Below are 12,654 nucleotides of genomic sequence, written 5' to 3'. Positions count from 1 at the left end.
GAGGAAACGAATCCTGGGCCTCTGTGACCCCCATGGTGCAGATCACCAACACTGGCACATAGTAGGTGTACCTGGCTGATTAAGGAGAAAGCCTAGCTTAAAATGCACCTGGTTTCCCAGACTCAGCAAGAAGAGACCGAGTTCTCTTCCAATGACGACTAGAAAGACCCAAAGCCGGAAACATCCTCCTCTCTTTGCCTGGAGAGTTCGCTGGCCCCAGCAGAGCCTGGCGTGCAGTAAAACTTTCCCAGTCAAGCAGCAAAACTGGGAACGCCATCAGCTCCCGTTTGGCTTCCAGAATAAGGAAACTGCGCTTAAAACTGCACTTAAACTCCGACGTTGGAAGCGCCCACAGAGAGTAATCGCAGAACTAGGTGAATCTGCTCACCTTCTCTAGAAACATGTTTCTCCGTTTGCTCATGGTCCTGACCCGGGGGTTTGGCCCAGCCTCCTTTCATCTGATCCCACCCAGCCCTCGCCCCCCTCCAGGCCTCATAGCCTCTCTGCCCACAGTCTTCTCCCCCTTTTCCAAAACTCTTAAGGGCACCCCGTAGATACAGCGTCCACTTCAGCACCAGAGACCCAGATTGCCAATTTCATATGTGGCCATTCCCCGAACCTGTTCCCAGATCTGCCCTCAACTGGGTCACAAACTCCTTGAAAGCAAGTGTTTTATCCTGACTTCTCTTGTTTTCCCTATAATACCTGAGGATATTGGGCATGTGGTAGATCCTCAATAAAGACGTCATTTCTGTCTGATAAAATTCTGTTCAGTCCTGTAAGGAAGTATCAAGTGCTTACTGTGTGCTAAGCTCCTCACTAGACACTGGCAACCCAAAGTCAAATAAAATATCGTCCTGACCCCAGAAAGCTCCCGGACTGTGAGAAAGAGCGGCACTAATGGCTAATTTGCTATGGAGGCTAGACTGAGAAATGTACATGACCCTGGGGGAACGCAGAGGAGAAGCAACAAGCCAAGACAGCTTCCTGGAGGAGGTGATCCTGAAGGTGGGGTGAAGGGTGAAAGATGAAGAAGGTAAGCTGAGCAAAGAGGTGAGGGCAAGGGCAGTGGTGGCGGAAGGGAATCTTAAGCAGAAGAAAGGGCACAGACAAAAGCTGGGAGGGGTGGTGTACCATGGCCTGAGCTGGGTAGAGAACCAGGAGCAGCGGGGGTGGCTGCAGCCTGAAGTCCAAGGCAGTGATGGCAGGAGATGAGTGAAGAGTCCCCGGCTCTGAGGCTGGAGGGAAAGATGGGGGCGGGAGAGCATTGTAAGGGAGGAAGGCAGAGAAACAGAGGGCAAGCTGAAGTGTTTTTTGGGTGAGAAACTTGGAATGGTTTGGGGATTGGAGAAGGACGGAAGGACAGGTGTGGGGAGATCTAAGGAGCGAGGGAGGAAGAGATGAGGATGGAGGAGCCCAGGAGAACAGAGGGGTCCCTGAGCCAGGGGCAGGCACCAGCAGGCTGGTGATAAGAACCAGGGCAGGGAAATGGGGTCTGGGAAGGGACACTTGGAGACTGAGAAATCCCGCCCCAAAGCTTCTAGGATCCCAGATGGCCCACAGTCAGGATAACATGGAATGACTGGGACAGAGCTCAGAGTTGGGAGCGGGTAGACCCAGGCCCTGGCAGGGCACGGGGTGCTTTGCTGCTCACTGGTGGACAGTGCAAAGTATGACTGACACCTAGAGACTGTCAATGCAGAGAAAGCATAAGCAGCTTTGCAAAAGGAGAGGGACCAAGCAGTCGAAGTCAGAGGCTTTGTTTTATGTTCTCTTAGCTCCCAGGCTCCAGATCTGACAGCAAACCTTATAAACCTCCCCTCCCTCCCCAAAACTTGGCTCAGAAGACAGAGCCATTTGGGATGAGGGAAGGGGGTACCAGGTCACGTCTTTTGGGCCCCTGACCCGCTTCTCCCTGCCTCTGCAAGCTGCGTGGCCAGAGGAGACCCCTGCTCTGCCACAGCCGACTGCAGGACGTCATTTGCTGGCTGGGCCCCTCGGGGAGGAGGTGGAGAGGCCTGCCAAGCCGGCTGGAGAAGAGCCGCGCACGCGGCCAGGGGAGACTGCCAGAGGCTGCATCTGGCTCGGCTTCCCGCACCGATTCCCATCTGGCCGAGGCATGGAGGTGAGACGAGAAACACACAGCCGGCCTCCTCCCCCAGCGCCCCCAAAGTCACGTCATCCAGGCATTCCCTCCGGGAGGGCTGCCCCCTCCCTGTGACCTCAGCCTGTTTCACTTGGCCAGAGCCCACCCCCGGAGAGCAGGCCCCCCCCCCACACACCCTAGCTCACACCCAGGCCCATGCAGGGAAAGGCGTGAGCTATAGATTCCAGCCCTCCCAGGCTGCACACCAAAGCCCCAAATAAGGGCCCACCCCTCCCAGCCCTGTCTTCTGAGATGCCAGCTGGGCTGCAGAGGGGGGCCGGGGGTGCTGGGACGCTCGGCCAGAACACTGCGGGCTTGTCCTCTTCCAGCCTCTACGTGGAATCTCCCTCCAGCTTTAACCAAGGGGGGGGGGGTCAGGCTGGCAAGAAAAGACAGGCAAGTCCAATGGGTGGGGTCTAACAGCTTCCAGTACTAAATCCTAGCTTTGCCTCTTGTGTGGTGTAAGAAAATTTGGTGGACAAATTATCTCATTTCTCTGAGCCTCCATTTCCTTGCCTGTAAACTGAGGGTAATAAGAGGACAGGCCTTGGACAGTTTGAGTGATGACTAAAATGTATGCAAAGTGCTTAGCACGTGCCTGGCCCTCAGCAAACACCCAGCGTATGGTCGCTCTTTTATTTCCTGGCTTCCTCCAGTGGCAGTGCCAGAGAAGGCTCAGTCCCACCTGCACAACTGCCAGTGGCCAGCTCCAAATACAAGTGGTAAATCTGTTATTGTTATATTATTATTATTTTTTCTAAATAAATAAATTTATTTATTTATTTTTGGCTGCATTGGGTCTTCGTTGCTGTGGGCAGGCTTTCTCTAGTTGTGGCGAGCGGGGGCTACTCTTTGTTGCGGTGCGCGGGCTTCTCACTGTGGTGGCTTCTCTTGTTGCAGAGCACGGGCTCTAGGGCACGCGGGCTTCAGTAGTGGTGGCACTCAGGCTCAGTAGTTGCGGCTCGCGGGCTCTAGCACACAGTCTCAGTAGTTGTGGCGCACGGGCTTAGTTGCTCCACAGCACGTGGGATCTTCCCGGACCAGGGCTCGAACCCGTGTGCCCTGCATTGACAGGCGGATTCTTAACCACTGCGCCACCAGGGAAGTCCAAAATTATTGGACTTCCAATAATTGTTATATTATTACTGACTTCATCTTTCTTATTTATTTTGATAGCTACTTATCCTGGGAAATAGAAAACTGACCTTTTCTGGGTGTTTTACATACTGTGCACAAAAGCAACTTTAGTAAATTTGTTATTTGGAATACACTCTCTAATAGGATGCTTCCTACACAGATATAACCCCTAGCAGCCCAAGCCCCCACAGAAATCCTGGGGCTCTCTCACAGCTGCACGCAGGCACACACACACACACACACACACACACACACACACACACACACACACACTCTCACAGCTGCGCACACACGCGCACACACACATAGGTTCTTCCTTGGCATCCCGCCTTGCCCTCTACTCCCCTAATCCCAGAAGCTGTTTGTCCAACATCAAGCCCCGCCCCCCCACAGCTGCCCAATCACAAGTTCTGCCCTGATGTACTGCCTGGCATTGGGATGAAGAGGGGAACAGCACTTTCATGCCTGTTAACAGTGAGAACCCCAGGAAGCTCAGAGCAAACCCAGAGCAGCCCCTTGGGTGTAGGCAGCAAAGAAGCTCACTTCCAACTCACAGCCCCAGAGGAAAGTGATCTAAACACCACCAAGCCCCCTTGGAGACTCCCCACCCACCTGCCTAGAGAACAACCCTCTAAATCCAAACTAATGAGTTGAACCACCCAACAGAAAAATGTTTAATGGGCCAAGAATGTAAAAAGGCATTTACCAAAGAAGAAATACAAGTGACCAATCCATCCATGGGAAGACACTCAAACTCATGCATAATTAAGAAAGAAATCAGAGCTCTTTTTCTTTAGCTGACTGGCAAAACATTCAAGTTTGGTAGGTCCCAGTGCTGATGAAGGTATGAGGAAACAGACATGTCTCACACACTGTAGGAGGGATGTGAATTCTTTTAGGAGGGCCATTTGCCAGTATATATCAAAATGAGAAATGCAAATTCTTTGACCCACCAATTCCCCTGCTAGAAATTTATCCTGGGGATAAACTCACAGAAGTGTGTCAAGTTTTATGTTCAAGGATGTTTTGGGCAATATCCGTCAAATTGTTCCAGGACATCCTCAGAATTAAATAGTTTGCAACTATCCCAAGAGCAAGGTCTTCTAGTTTTGCCCACAGGGAGGTTATGCCATGAAGGAAGTAAGAGAAAGCTATGGAAGAATCAATCCTTTTGCATAAATACTCTTTAAGGCAGTGCTGGCTTTGTCTAAGACGGTGTCATTCCTTACTCTGCCTTTATTGGTCTGGCTTTAACCACTTCCCTTCCAGTGAACTGAAAGCCTGGTCCCGGTCAGCCAAGTCACACAGCACTGCAACTTTCATGGCACCCAAGGAAGGGACAGGAGCCACACTAGCAAGTTCCAAGCAGGCTCTATGCTGGAGGCAGCCATACATACACAAGCTCAGGGGACCCATACACCAACCCTGGGGATGGGCACGAGTAGTGTCCCCATCTTACAGAAGAAGATGCTAAGGTTCCGAGAGGGTAAGTGACTTGTCCAAGGTCACACAGCCAGCATGTACTATGCTTGGATTCCAACCCCTGTGTTCTTTCCCACCTTGTGACAGCCTCAGACCTTACACTACACCTCACGGACTCTTAGAAAGTTGATGGAGTTTGGGGATGGGAGGCAGGGAGGAGCCTGAAGAAGCAGCTGAGCTGAGGGAAGGAGGGCCAGCTGGCAGGGGTCAGGCTTGGGCTGGGACAGCCAAGTCAGGCCAGTCAGCTTGCCAAGGCCTTACTCCTTGCTGATGAGAAAAGGCATCTCAGTACCACACCACCACCCTCTACATGGGACTGCTACCCCAGGCTGTCCCCTGCCAGCTGGTGGCCACTCCCTGGCCCCTAGGAGGAAGCTCACAGGCCTGCCAGGCTATTTTGAAAGCCTGAAGCCTTGTGGAATGTGCCTACTATGGCCCTCTCCCATTGACCCTCAAGGACCAGACACCCGCCTCCTTCTGTGGTACCCTGCAGAGACAGAGGAGACATCCAGCGGGTGCCGAGGGCAGAGAGGGCAGGGGTGGAGTTTAGTTCTGTCAGTGGCTTTGGCCAACTCATTTCACCCCCCGTGGGCCTCAGTTTCCTTGTGTTTGAAATGGGAAGACAAGAAAAAGGGCAGAGTTGGGATATGACTGCTGGTGTCCCCCGCCCAGCTTCTAACATTCTCTGTTCTCTGGGCTTTTCCATGGCTGGGGGAGGCTGCCAGTGCATAGGCTGGGTCAAGTGCGAGGGGAAGGGGACCTGGAGTCGGAGGCTGGGGTTAGTGTCCGGCTTGGTCACCATGGGCTCTGTGACCTTGGGCCCAGAAGTGCTCAGGTTTTGGAGGAGGTTCTGGGTCTCAAGCGAACATTCAGCGAGGCTGAGAACAGGCTGCTAGTGTGGGGGACGACCGCCCACCCTGTCTGCAGCCCCAGGCCCTGAGGCCCTGACACCATCACTTTCACGGACACAAATGGGAGTCTCAACAGAGGGACCGAGGGAGCAAGAGCCATGTTCCCTGAGTTCTGACCACACCTGGAAAGGGCCAGGGTCAACCAATCAGAGAGTCGGACTCTCAGGACCAGAAGGGGACCTGAAAGGTCACTGAGCCCTGCCCTGTGCTTGCATAGGTCCAGCGGCGACGGGGCGGCTGCACGCAAGGCAGTCCGTGCAATCTCTGGGCATCTGACCATCAGGACGTTCTTCCTTACACTGAGCTGAATCTCCTTCCTGCTAACTGCTATCCATACCCACTAGTTCCGCCCTTGAGGCCACAGAGCACAGACCAAACTCCTCTCCTGAAGCAGGGCATTTCGCACGACCCCTCTCCAGGCGTCTCCTCTGCTGCGGGCTAACCTCCCCACTTCCTCTTGTCGCTGCCATGACCAGTCTTGCATGTTCCTCCACCACGCTGTCCTCCGAGTACTCTGCCCTCAAACAGCGCGCACTGGGCCTCCCAGGTGCAGACAGACTGACAGGGCAGAACAGAAGCAGATTCTTACCACCTCCCTCCTCTAAACCTTCTAAACCCTGACTTTCTGAGCACAGCCTAAGAACTGTGAATTCTGTGAACGCATACCCAGGGTTGGAGAGTCATACTGCTGACATCTGCTGACCTCCCAAGAGACCCAAACCCTGACACCTCACACTCCCGCTTCCACGAAAACCAAACCTGCTGCTGCCAATGCTTGGGCCACTGGTCTCTTGAATAAAAACACATTACATTTATGCCTAGGCAATCCCAATCTTCTTCAAGGCATTTTTGGAAGCTGGCTTATTGCCTAACACACTCTTTCTCCTTCCTCCCTGTGTCACCTGTGAATGTGAGCAGGATGACCTCAAAATCCCATTGAAGTCATCGTCAAACATTTTTGGTCAGAGACAGAGAACAGAGCCCTGTGGCACATCCCTAGAGACCCTCCTTCAGGTCAACGCTTAGCTCAGTTCTGCATGAAGCTGAGAACAGGGGGGCTCCCGGATAAATCACAGTTGTATATAACAAATTCTTTTATTTTTCAAACCATAAGAGGAACTCCCTATACAAAAGATTCGTCAGCAAGTTTGTACATAAAACAAGAAGTCCTCTTGTAAATTAAATAAATCACAAACTGACCTCTCGTGCACATCCAGCATTTCATGAACTCCAGCTGATAAAGACACCTGCATGTGCACAATGCTCACCACGTGCCGGACTCCCGGCTGAGCACTTCAGGCACGAAGGCCTGTCAGTGGCATCGTCACTCCCATTTTGCAAGCAAGGGCTCTAAGAGGTCACATGACTCACCTAAGGCCACACAGATGGAAACCCAGATGCCCGGCCATGTCTGTTGAACTCTAAAACTTCTCCTCTTTCCACTGTGTGATGCTGTCTCTCAGGTTTCCCTAAAGAAGGCTCCACTTGGTTCTGTCCTTCCTCTGGACTGAGCCCAGAACCCCCCCATCCCAGGCCCTCAGTGTGCTCTCCAACTCCTTCCTGTGATCAGAGAGCTTCAGACCTACTGGGAACATGGCCGGTCTTGGGAAACAGGAGCCCATGATTTGGGTGGAACTGTCTCCCAATGCTGGGATTTTCTTCTTAGTGAGCCCAATTCCTTCTGGTGCCCCAGGCACAATTTAGAACCTGGCAGCAACCCAGGTCCAGCCTTAGGTTAGGAGAAAATGGCATTCCTGGGCCTCACCTAACTACCTATAAAATGGGTATCACAACGGTAACAGGGAACTGCCTTCACAGGGTTGTCGTGAGGATCCTGAAACACCTCCCTCCCTCCCACCACTGAGCCTTCACCCTCCGCTCGGAACACCCTTCTCCTTCCTTCCAGATTTACAGAGAGGCCTCCTGTTCCTGCTTCAGAGTGTCCTGTTCCTTCCCTGATCTCAGTCCGTCGCTGCACATCCACGCACAAGACTGGTGAAAGTTGGTCATCCCAGCCAGTCTGTAAGCTCCCTCCTCTTCTGACTTGTAATCATTTTGATTCAACCAGGAATCTGCAGCATCTGACATGGTGCCTGGCACACAGCTGGCATCTAATAAATGCTTGTTGATGAATGAAAGGTCAGATGAGAAAAGAGACACAGGCCTGCTTTTCTCAAGGCCAGCATGGCTGAACCAGTGCAAGGGCTCTGCATGGCCCACCTTAGGGAACTAGAAGATGCTGCCTGGAGGGGGCTGGGAGCCAAGGAAAGGTGTGTTTCCATTTGGGCAGGATGGGAGGAGAAGCAGAGAGCACGGACAGTGATCAAGGGATGAATCCATTTCCTTCCAAACAAGGATGTCCCTCAGGTAATCTGTTATCCTGACAGGTCCACACCCATTGTGGTGACCACACTAATGAACCACCCTGGGAGCTCGAGGTGGAGGAGGGATGGGTAGGGGACGTCGCCTCCATGGAACCAAGGAAACTTGGCCCTCAGCGGTCACTACGTGTCATTAGCTGTGACCCGGGGGCCGTGGCTTTGGGGCAGTGATGAAGACTGGGACGCTGGCTCGCTCTCAGGAGGGGCTGGTGGAACTCCTGCTGTTCCCGGGCCCTCCTTCTCTTCTGCTTCCGAAGCCTGGAGTGTTCACCCCCTCCCATCTCCCTCCCCACCTCCCCCTTCCCTCCCAGGCCCTCCCTCCCTGACAACCCTACTAAAACTGAGTCTCTACCACGGTATCAGGCAAAGAGAATGTGCTTTGGAGTTCAACATGTGAGGGTTTTTTAATTGAAGTATAGTTGCTGTACAGTATTATATAAGTTACAGGTGTACAATGGTGATTCAGAATTTTTTACGGTTATACTCTGTTTATAGTTATTATAAAATATTAACATGTGAGTTTGAGCCCAGATCCACTACCCGAGCTGTGTGTTGTTGGGCAAGTAACAAAACTTCTCTGAGCCTTGGTCCTGTGTTTGTAAAGTGAACCTCACTGGGTTGCTGTGAAAATTAAAGAGGTCATGGACACAAGGCCCATAGCACAAAGCCTGGCACGCTGTATGCACCTTGAATTCCTTGCAGCCTCTCCCTAGAACTCCCCTGGAGTTTTTGGTAGCTAATTATCTTTCCACAGGAGGAAGTGTTCTCTTTCCACCTAAACCGTAAGGTTTTTTGAGGGCAAGGCTGTGTCCTGGCCACCTCTGCACAGTCCTCAGAGAGAGAGGGCAGTGTTGAAAAGCATGGGCCTTGGTGTAAATTTCAGCCTTGCCACGTACTGTCCGCGTGACCACGGGCAAATAGTCCTATGCCTGCTGGAGCCTCTGTTTCCTCATCTGTAAAATGGGGGTAACAAGAGTGGATGGTAATAGTTCTGCCTTTGTAGAGGGCTGGTGTGAGGCTTATAGGAGGGCCTATGTGTACTGAGTTTTACACAGTCCTTGGCATAGAATTCAACAAGGGCCGGAGATAGTGATCATCAGCCGGGCAGGGCCCAGCATGGTGGCACAGGCACTGGCATCTTTGGGGAGGGAGGGAGGGAGGGAAGTCTTTGTAACAAGATGTTGTTATGGTTCTCCGTTTCGAGTAAGGGAGGGGCCCGCTGAGCTGATGTATCCTCATCTAGGCGGACAGGTTCATCTAGGTGGCCACACCTGGCCGGGGAGGGGAGGCTTGTGCTCAGGAGAGGGAGCCAGGAAGCTAGTGAGAGTGCCAGGTCCCAAATCAGCCTAAGGAACAAGAGTCCATTCTCCACACCTGGGAGTTCTTCCTGATGATTCAGGGACGACATTCTCAGGTTTAAGAACAACATTCTCATGTCGCAAGTCCAGCGAGCGACTTTATTGCCACTCCTCAAATGAGCTTCCCCCAGCTCATTAAAGTAGGCAGGCCAGCAGCTCAGAACTTGGTCAGCTTTGAAGGATCGCCCAACCCTGGGGGCGGCCCTGAGATAACCCAGCCTAACTTTTTAATAAAAGCAAGATGATTCCTGGTCTCTTTCCAATTAAAGTCAGGCCGCCTGGCCTTACGGCGTTCCCCCAGCTCCACAAGCGCAAGCTGGCGAAGGGAGGTGGGCTGGAGAAGCTAGCAGGAATCTCATCACTCAGATATTCCACTTCAGAGTCGGGGGCCCTCCCTGGCTGAGAGCCCCAGGGCAGGGCCTCTGCTAGAGCCATCAGCACTATCTTCGAGTGTCCATCTTCATTTCAGACCCACGATGAGGAGTCTCTTCCTGCAAATCTGCCTTTTGGGTCTTGTGAGAACAAAGACTGTTTCTGTTCTGCACTTCTGCCCCCCTCCTCCTAACCTCACCCCCAGGCCGAGTCACAGTTGGCCCACTGCTTGGGTGAGCCGTGATACAGACACTGGTGCATTCGTTAATTTATTTCCCAGGTGAAGGGCACTGTCGCAACTTCTGCCACTGCATATGGAAACACACACACACACACCCTAGCACGCTTTCTTTTCTCAAGAGGGCAGTCGCCCGTTGCCGTTCATGCTGTCTTGACAGTTCTTCCTTTTGAAGTCTCCACATCTTTTGCCCACTGACTGGGACGTTCCACTCTGCCGGGTTCTTATTTTCTTAACACAGTGGAAATATTTGGCCTTTTCCATAATAGTTAGCTCTCCTGATGCAATACATAGACAGCACTTTTTTTTACGTTGTGTTTTCAAGGGACTGTTTATTTAATGGCGATCTGTAGGGTACCACACACTGCTCTGGGAGGTAAGCCCTGTAGGCGGGGGGGAGGGGCGGGGGGGTGTGAGCAGAGGAACCATCTAGAATGTTGTGCTCCCATCCCACTTCTGGGACACAAGCAGCTATCCAAGCTTCTCTAAAGAGTGTAATTTATTATGTCTCTTTTAAGTTTAAGAGGCTCTCAGAGTCGCTTCTCCAAGACCCCCCACTCCAAAGAGCAATAAATGAGACTAAAATGAACATGTGTGAGGGTAAGAAGGTAATGCCACTTTTTAAAGGAAGGATTCTGTTTTTTTAAATAGGTCTGGTTCTAGACTTTGAAAATGATGGATTAGGGAGTTCCCTGGTGGCGCAGTGGTTAAGAATTCGCCTGCCAATGCAGGGGACACGGGTTTGAGCCCTGGTCCGGGAAGATCCCACAAGCCGCGGAGCAACGAAGCCCGTGAGCCACAACTACTGAGCCCGCGTGCCATGACTACTGAAGCCCACGGGCCTAGAGCCCGTGCTCCGCAACAAGGGAAGCCACCGCAGTGAGAAGCCCGTGCACCGCAACGAAGAGCAGCCCCGGCTCGCTGCAACTAGAGAAAGCCCGCACGCAGCAACGAAGACCCAATGCAGCCAAAAATAAATAAATAAATACATACATACATAAATAAAAAGATTCTTCAAAAACAAAAAAGATGGATTAACATGTAATCCTGTGTCAACCACCCAACAAGTATTTACTGAGCGCCTGCTAAGTGCAAAGCGGGGAAAAAGGCAGAGGTGGGGAGGGGCAGTGGGGGGCAGGCTCTAGGTAGAAGGGTAAGGAAGACCCTGATCACCACCCTCACGGTGTACTTGGAGAAATCAGGCAAGCATATAACGCGTATCTAACATAGGACCTAAAGCCACATTTATGCTCTGCTGGAACCAGGCGAGGTTTAAGACTTCAGTAATAGCCCACCCCAGCGACCTAAGATGTCACAGAACAGGGAATTCCCTGGAGGTCCAGTGGTTAAGACCCAGCACTCTCACTGCTGAGGGCCCGGGTTCCATCCCAGGTCGGGGAACTAAGATCTCACAAGCCGCGCAGCGTGGCCAAAAAAAAAAAAAAAAAAAAGATAAGATGTCAAAGAACGGTTATGATTAATTATCCATTGAAACGTTCAGGCCAAGAAGTTGTATAGTATTAGGTAGGAGTCTTTTCCCTATAATTATCCCCAGCAAATAAGCCCAACTCATTTCCGTTTGCAAACAAGGCTGCAGGCATTTAAACAGAGTTAAATCCCAAACCTGGCTTCTGTGAAGAGAGCAACATCCGGGGAGGGTCTGCAGCCCACCTCCAACCATGGGCACACACAGGTGAAGCAGTACCTTTCAGAGGACATTTCTGGGGCATTCACAAGAATGGCCGGTGAGGCTCGGAGGCACTGAGCAAAGGGGGAAAACAAGATAAGAAGGGCTTATTTCAGATTAACTTGAAAAACAAAGGAGGTTTAGCTTTGAAAAGCTGGCTGAGTTTTTAAGATAATGGAGAAAGGTTTTAGGTTTCTGGTCCCATTAGTGAGAACTGGGTGGGGAATTACAAAAAGAACTTTCATTACAGGCAAGGGAGCAGGGCCAGGAAGGAATGATATGAAGACATTAAAACTCACTACGTCTTCCAATCTTGGTTGGATTGGTCCATGGGAAGAAATGCCAACAGCCTAAGAAGGCCCTCTCTGGAAAGGAGAGAGGAAAATGACCTACTCTTCTGGATAACACCAAGTGTTGGTGACAGTGTAGGGAGATGAGAACCGTGGTTCACTGCTCGTAGGCTTATAAATTGTACAGCTCTTCTGAAAAGCAATAGGGTAGTATTTACTTAAACTCAGTCTGTATAAGCCCTGTGCCCTAGTGATCCCACCCCTGGGTGTACGTACTGGGGAAATCGCTGCAGACTGTAAGGGCTGCAGCCTACAGGGACGTTTTTCTGCAACAATGTTTGCAGGAGAAAGTGTTGGAGGCAACCTCAGGGCCCATTAACAGTGGGCAGCAAATAAGTAAACTGTGGTGGCTGCGAGCATGGAACACCATGCAGCAGTCAGAAGCAATAAAGTGGCTGCATACGACAACGTAAATAGATCTTATAAACACGGTATTGAGTAAAAAGGGAAATCACCAAACCAAACCTATAGCACAATACCATTTAGGTAGATTACGAACCACGCTCACAAACAGCACAACCTATTTTCTGAGGATACATGGGTTTATGTTAAACAGGTTAGAGGGGATGCATAAGGGGAAAAGGGATAGGAG

General features: G+C 51.5%; 1 protein-coding gene and 1 long non-coding RNA gene across 7 annotated transcripts in view; one reads left to right on the top strand and one right to left on the bottom strand.

Moving 5' to 3' along the window:
• The window catches only part of SH3PXD2A (SH3 and PX domains 2A), a 240,859-nt gene that overhangs the window by 204,066 nt on the left and 24,139 nt on the right, over positions 1-12,654 (bottom strand). The window lies entirely within an intron of this gene.
• On the top strand, positions 2,263-11,506 carry LOC309643074. The gene is made up of 2 exons (XR_014253536.1): positions 2,263-8,043; positions 10,677-11,506. It is a non-coding gene; the product is annotated as an uncharacterized lncRNA (long non-coding RNA).

Source organism: Balaenoptera physalus (genome assembly GCF_965194825.1).
Source record: "Balaenoptera physalus genome assembly, chromosome: 14".
Taxonomy (NCBI): Eukaryota; Metazoa; Chordata; class Mammalia; order Artiodactyla; family Balaenopteridae; genus Balaenoptera; species Balaenoptera physalus.
This window is presented reverse-complemented; position numbering and strand designations above follow the sequence as displayed.